The sequence below is a fragment of the Mastomys coucha genome, unplaced genomic scaffold, assembly GCF_008632895.1.
Source record: "Mastomys coucha isolate ucsf_1 unplaced genomic scaffold, UCSF_Mcou_1 pScaffold6, whole genome shotgun sequence".
Classification (NCBI taxonomy): domain Eukaryota; kingdom Metazoa; phylum Chordata; class Mammalia; order Rodentia; family Muridae; genus Mastomys; species Mastomys coucha.
The window spans coordinates 16,372,294-16,379,387 of record NW_022196912.1 but is presented as its reverse complement, the minus strand read 5'-3'; the positions used below and the strand labels follow the sequence as shown (position 1 = coordinate 16,379,387).

The 7,094-nt window shown below is 39.1% G+C and overlaps 1 long non-coding RNA gene across 1 annotated transcript; it reads left to right on the top strand.

Annotated features, from left to right (window-relative positions):
- Nucleotides 1–4,601: 4,601 nt before the first annotated feature.
- Nucleotides 4,602–6,718, top strand: LOC116081168. The gene is made up of 2 exons (XR_004114729.1): nt 4,602–4,756; nt 6,418–6,718. It is a non-coding gene; the product is annotated as an uncharacterized LOC116081168 (long non-coding RNA).
- The last annotated feature ends 376 nt before the right edge of the window (nt 6,719–7,094 follow it).

Below are 7,094 nucleotides of genomic sequence, written 5' to 3'. Positions count from 1 at the left end.
AGGAACAGAACCACAGTAAATTTGAGTACACAGATCTCAGTGCTATGTGATCTTTGACTCCTTTGCACATGCATCCAACAGTGCTGTATATAGCTCAATCATATGGTAGTTCTTTGTTTCAATTTTGAAAAGCTTCCATATTGATATTCATAATATCTGAACTATTTCACCTCAATGCAAGCTCTGTATAAGTGCTCATTTTCCCCTGCAACCTCACTTGAATATTTTGTTATATTTGTTTTTAAAAATTGTCATTCTGGCTAATGTGAGGCAGAATCTCAACTCAGTTTTATTCTAAATTCTCTGATATCTAAAGACGTTGATATATGACATACACACACACATATACACATTACAAACAGACACACGCACATGTGTATACTCATATCAAACCTAAGGCTTATGCATGGCAGAAAAGCACACTACCAAGTGAGCTTTATTAGCCAAGTATATTTCTTCTTTTAAAAGGGGTCAGTTTGGTTCATTGACTTGTTTATTAGGTTATCTTTAGTTTTTAATTTCTTTTAGTTCTTTATATATCCTATATATTAGTCTTCCATTGGGTGAATAGCTGCCTTTTTTTCTCCAATTCTGTGGGCTTTGTCTTCATTCAGTTTTACCCTTTCTATTAAAAGCTATTTATTTAATTTTGTACCCCTCCCATTTGTCAACTCTTGTAACAGCATCACCTGCCACAGCAGACAGCATGCCCTCATGTGCATTCTGCATTCTCTCAGTCTCCCACCCTGACTCAGGCATTGGTAGTCCATCTGCATTAAACTGATTCTACCACATAAGGTCTTCACCTGAGGATTGTGTTTGATTTATTGAGATACTTGCTTAAAAATTCATCAATATTTTTTTCAGAATCACCATCACCTTATTGAATTTCTCTTTCATGCTGTGCATTGTTATTGGTATTCTGTTCTAATTTGCTGATTATTCAAATCATCCTTTTGAATACTTTGTGAGGAATCTCATCCACTTCACTACCACTAGGATGAGTTAGTTCATTTAGTAGGAGCTAACTTTTCTTCATATTTCTTTTGTCTACATGATGCTATTTGCATATCTGTGACCCAAGCATTGACTAAAAGCTTTAATTTCCACCATACTAGTTCAACTGAAATATTAGGCAAGTTCCAGACAAGAATATGCCATTGTAGGACTCCGATACAGTTTCTTGCAGCTGGGCTCAGTAGTTAAACAACCACCCTACACACTCAGGTCAACAGAAGTGAGCCACAGCCCACTCCCAGTCAGTAACAATAAAGCAATTCAAGAAATACAGTAATAACCAATTAAAAATAATTGTGGCCATGACTTGATGCTGCAGGAAGAATTGAAAAAAAAAAGTATAAAACAAGAAGATACATGTTATTAGGAATGAGTCAATAACGGAGTAACAGTAGAGAATAGAAATACATAAAGTATAAATGAGAAAGGAAAGAGAGAGGCCAAGTCCAATAAAATAAGAATTTTTTTAAAGCAAAGCAAATGAACAGACAATAGAAGCCGAGGTAGTAGTTTATGTTGCAATGCTTGCACTCAGGAGGCTAGAGTTGAAAGACCACAATCTTCCACCAGGCTGGGTCCTTCAGTAAAGTCATTCCCCAGAAGAAAAAAAAATAGATATTAAGAAAAGAACTAACAGGAAATAATAAAAGAAAAGGGGGGAACTGTAAGTTAATAGAATACAAAGTATAAATATAAGTAGCTAACCTTGATTCTGGGGTGGGGGACAAAAACACGGAACTGTAAGCCCAACTAATGACAATAATAATAATGAGGGAAAAGAACCAAAATTAAAAAGCTATAGAAGCCCATTGTGATGCCAGCTGGCTTGTGGTGATGGGTAATCTTTGTTGCTAGGTTAGTAGGATTACAAAATGCCTAGAGAAGAAGTGAAAAGCAGTTCAATTCTGGATTCCCTGCAAGGACATTTTCAAAAGCACATCATAAGGGCCCTGGCTTAATGAATATATGCAGGCCTTGGTGGATTCCAGTAGTCGACTAGATGGAGTAACTGTGGAATATGTGGCTGCTAGGAGGAGGGACATCCTCAGTGCCATCCTTAGATACTGTGCCTTGCCTCGGACCCCTCTGGGCTCCCACTGTTTCCTGTACCCAATCAGACCAAGAACTTCCGTACACTCACATCTCTATATTTTACCCAATTGCATGGGTAAAATGATGGGGCCCAGAAATGATGGATTGAACTAACTAAAATCATAAGATAAAATAAATCCTTTCTTCTTAAACTATTCTCCTATGTGTGTTGGTCACTACTAAATAAAAGTAAGCAATATAGAAAATTGGTATTGGGAATAAGGTCATTCCTCCAACAAGACCCAGCCATGTTATTCCTTAAGCCTTTGGATTTAGCTTTGCAGGAGGAATTTGGAAGAGTCTGGAGAAGCAGATGAGAGATGGCCTAGAAATATTAGTGGGAAATATTACTGGACACTAGAGGTAAAATGATATCTTTTGGTGACCCATTCAGTTTAATTACAATGACTGCATGAGCGAGAACTGGGGGTTATTTACAGTACAGGTAACTTCACAGCGAATGGCACATTGAATGACACCTCTCTCTGAACAACTATCAACTACAAGGCATGACTCTTAAAGAGACCCATGAGTTTATAAAGGAATCAAGTACCCTGAACCAGAACAGTAAAAACTATGCCTTAAGTGTGTTTCAGATATTGGCCAGACCTCATTCATTTTAGATTCAAGGAAAGAAAGAAAAAACTCACCTGAGGGGTTGGGGATTTAGCTCAGTGGTAGATTGCTTACCTAGCAAGTGCAAGGACCTGGGTTCAGTCCTCAGCTCTGAAAAAAACAAAACAAAAACAAAAACCTCACCTGAGACTGTCCCTTGAAAGTGCCTCCAGGAAGCCTTACTTTCAAGGGGGACAGTTTAGCCTGGGACAGTTTTTCCTTTCATGGTGTTCAGGCAACCTGAAGCTGCTACATCTAAAGTCAGAGCCAGACCAGCATCGTCTTAATTAGCGTTAGTATTGCTATGATGAAATATGATGACCAAAAGGAAATTGGGCAAGAAAGTGTTTATTTAGATCATATCATGGTCCATCACTGGAAGAAGTCAGAGTCAAACAGGACAAGAACCTGCTGACAGGAGCTGATGCAGAGGCTGTGGGTGTGTGCTGCTTAATAGATTGATCCCCATGGCTTGTTCTACCTGCTTCCTCATAGAACCCAGGACCAACAGCCCAGGGATCTCACTCACAAGGAACTGGGACCTCCCACAACATTCATTAATTAAGAAAATGTCCTACATGCTTACCTACACCCTGATCTTATGGGAGCTTTTTCTCAATTGAGACTCCCTCCTCTCAGATGACTCTAGCCAGAGTCAGTTGACATAACACCAGCCAGAATAGGCCAGTAGAATATAAGAGCTGGGAAGTCACCGAAGCTACTACCCTAAGTTCAGTGAAAGACCCAGAACAGCAGGGCATGCATGGCAGGATTGGAATCTCTGTAGTTAGCCTATGGAAGGGTAGTGCCTGAAGCTATGAGTAAAGTCATAGATGCAATAGAGACCTCCATGAAACTGGAGATACCAGTAATGTGGAGTGCTTATAGCAGAAAACCATAGGCAGGCAGCAGAGCCAGGCCAGAAGAGAGATCATATTGATTCAACCTGCAGGGTTATGAAAACAGGGCTATCCAAGTCATTGGGAGCCCACTTTTCATTACTATATGGCCCAGTTACTGTCATTCATGCAGCTAGCTGGATGAGTGAATCACTCTTGCCATAAGTGGGGACATGACAATGCAGGTGCTTTTTCACTTCCCATACCCCAGACTCAGGTAAAAAGTCTCATTAAATGGAGCATGGTATTTGTCTTTGTTTTGTTTTTGTTTTTGTATGAGATCTTATAGTTAAGAATTGTAATAAGTATTGGGGATTTAGAACCTCAAGGTTTAGACTTACTGCAACTTAGAATCAACACATAAACACTTAAAACTGCCTGTTCTCCCTTCCCAGAGAACTCATAGCCAGCTTCTCTGATTGACAGCATCCACAATTCTGCTTCCTCTATCTCCATCCAGTTTCTTACTGTGTGCATCTGTCAACATCTCTGCCTCAAAGTATTTCCCCTGCAGGTAGACCAGCTCTCCCAGCCAGCACTAACTGGATGAGTGAATCACCCTTGCTGTGAGGACTGGGGACATGAAAATGCGGGTACTTTTTACTTGCAGTGCCCCAGACACAGCTAAAAACCTCTAAATGGCTTCCTACCACGGCACTGAAGCCAAATACACAGACCTTTTTCGGTGCCAGTATACTACCTAGACTCCAGTACCCATGTCTGCTTAGACTGCCATTCTATTCAACACTGAAACAATGAGATGGACTTTTCTGAGTCTCTACTCTTTTTATATTTGTTTCAGCCTCTACCCTCTCCCAGACTATGACTCCCTTTTTCTGCTCTCTAGAACTTGGGATTTTCTTGTATTCCTTTGCTTTTTTTTTAAAGAGGTTCTATGTGCTCACAGCTGAGGTCACAAGCTCTCCTTTCTCTTGCCTTACCCTGCCTTGCTGCAACTAGACTATCAGCCTACTGAGACCATCTTTCTCTTCCTTTGTTCACTTCCGAACTTCTGACTTCCTTTTTTTAAATACGATTCTGTCTGTTCACTGCTGAGAATCCAGTACCTCTCTGCCATTACCACCTCAAAGAGAAGCTGCTCGCCAGCAGTTCCAGCTCTGTCCCTGAAGGAGGTACTAGTGATGTAGTATGTTACCTTCTGACATCTGCCATGGCTCTGCTTTTTCATTTTCTAACCTTTCACAACCGAGTACTGTTCCATTATGATTAAATACTACTTTTACCCATGAACTCACCTACCGATGGACATTTAGATGGATAGATACCATTTCCTGGCTATAGTGAATAATGCTATATAACTATAGGCATATAGCTATCTTTCTGATAATATCGATTCCATTTCCTTTGGATATACACATAGTACGGTTGCTCCAGCAGCGGTACTTTAAAGTTGCTACAGCAATTTTACTTTAGTTTCTAAAAGACTCCATCCTGTTTTCCTTATGATTGTCTGGCTACAGTAGGCTTTTAGGTTTTCTTTTAATAGCTTTTCAAGAAGATTTAGAGGTTTACAACAGCTATCAGTTCATTCTTCATTACATATTTTTTAATTCCCCATATGTGTCATGTGTATACATGTGTGTAGTAAGTATGTATATGGTGCACACATAGGGAAGGAAAAGCAGCCATGGAGATGAAAGAATGCCAGAAGATGTTGCTGGGTATTCTCCATCCCTCTCCACCCTATTCCTTTGAGAAAGTGTCTCCCAGTGAACCTGGACTTAGTCTAGTACTAAACAGGCCCCAGCAATCCTCCTGTCTCCACACTTACGTTACAGTAGAATTAGGGAAGTAAATGACCACAGCTGGATCTTCACATAGGTACTGGAGTTTTGAACTCAGGCCCTCATGACTGAGTAGCAATCAACCCTGCCCACTGAGCCATCTCCCCCAGTACCCCAACTTTTAAATTTAAATTTATGAAACATCATTTCAACTTAAACATGTTTTTATACATATGTAAGTGGCAATCTTAACTGAATTTACAAGTGGTCAATATTTGTTATGGTCTAATTGGATTCTTTGCTCCCAAAAATCGGGGCATAAAAAAGGAATAGCTTCTAACGTGGTCACAATGTTCATAATAAATTTTACTTTCTTGAGAGAATGATTTTTAATAGGTATCAAAGAGAAAGAGTCTGCATCATTTAAGGGGTCCCTGTGGTGGAGGAGAAGCTGCCCTATTTTATGTTTGTTGACATGAAAGGGTATTTGAGAAGGAACGGAAAAATGAGCCCAGGAGATCAATATTCTGAACAATTAACCTATAAACAAATAAATAACACAGTATATGGGCTACTTACTTGCACTTCACTAAAGACAAGACAACAATAAGTTTGGGAGTGGGGCCGACATGATGGATGTCACTGGATCAGCAGCATGCTTTGCTAGATTTGGAATCAAAAGCGCATGGGCTCTCTTTTATTGTTCCAACCTTGTCAGGGACAGCTCTGCTTTCCCTACTCCTTAATCCCCTCACCCAGATACTCATCAATAATTTAGACTTTTGTATTTATTCTCAGAAGAATGGCATATGCTAGCTTTGCCAAAGGAAAGGCAGAAGAAACTTAGCCATTGGGGAACCAGAGATTAAGCCACTTTTTAGTACTCCAAGAAAAAGAACAATTGCAAGGTTTGTCTAGTTACAGTATTGGATTGTATGGATACCTATGTCCATGCGATCTGATTATATATCAATAGTTAGGAACTGTGACCATTAAAACTCACTCAGAGGGATTTTAAATACTCATTTCTCGCTTGTTCCCTTCTATAGCCAATTTAAACGAAGTTTCTACCTTTTGGGTTCAAGCATGTGTTCCCTGAAGCTCTGCAGATGATTCTAAGATACAGAGAAGGTGAGACTACAAACATTAAGCAAGTTAGTTTAGGCTGCTTGGGTTCAGTCCCCACACATATCAACAATCCAAAAACTTCACAAGCCACCAATATTACATTTTCTGCCTTGTGCAAGGGTCTCAAACAAATTATCACAGAGATGTTCCAATGGAACCTAATGAAGGCACAGCCTAAAAATATCCATTTGTGACCAAAATAAAAAACTCATTAAATCATAATAGATGTTTTTACTAACCAAGATTTTCAGCAAACACAGTAAGAATATGTTTCCTAAAAAAAATCTCTATTTCAATAAACTTTTAAAGCACATATTAATAAAAAATACAATTTTACATTTTATATGTTCTCCTATTTCAGTTTTTTAAGTTTTAGAAAAGCTGGGTATCATATTATTGTGAAATATTGGTATTTATATAAATTCTCAAATCTTACAGTTTCCTAAAGGAAAGCAAAGAAACACATAGATAAAATGATATTGGTTTCTTACTTTTTTTTTTTAATTTTATGTCTGGGGGGTCACCACAGCATGAGGACCTGTATTAAAGGGTTGCAGCATTAGGTTGAGAGCCACTGCTTTGGTATTTTTGGCACAGT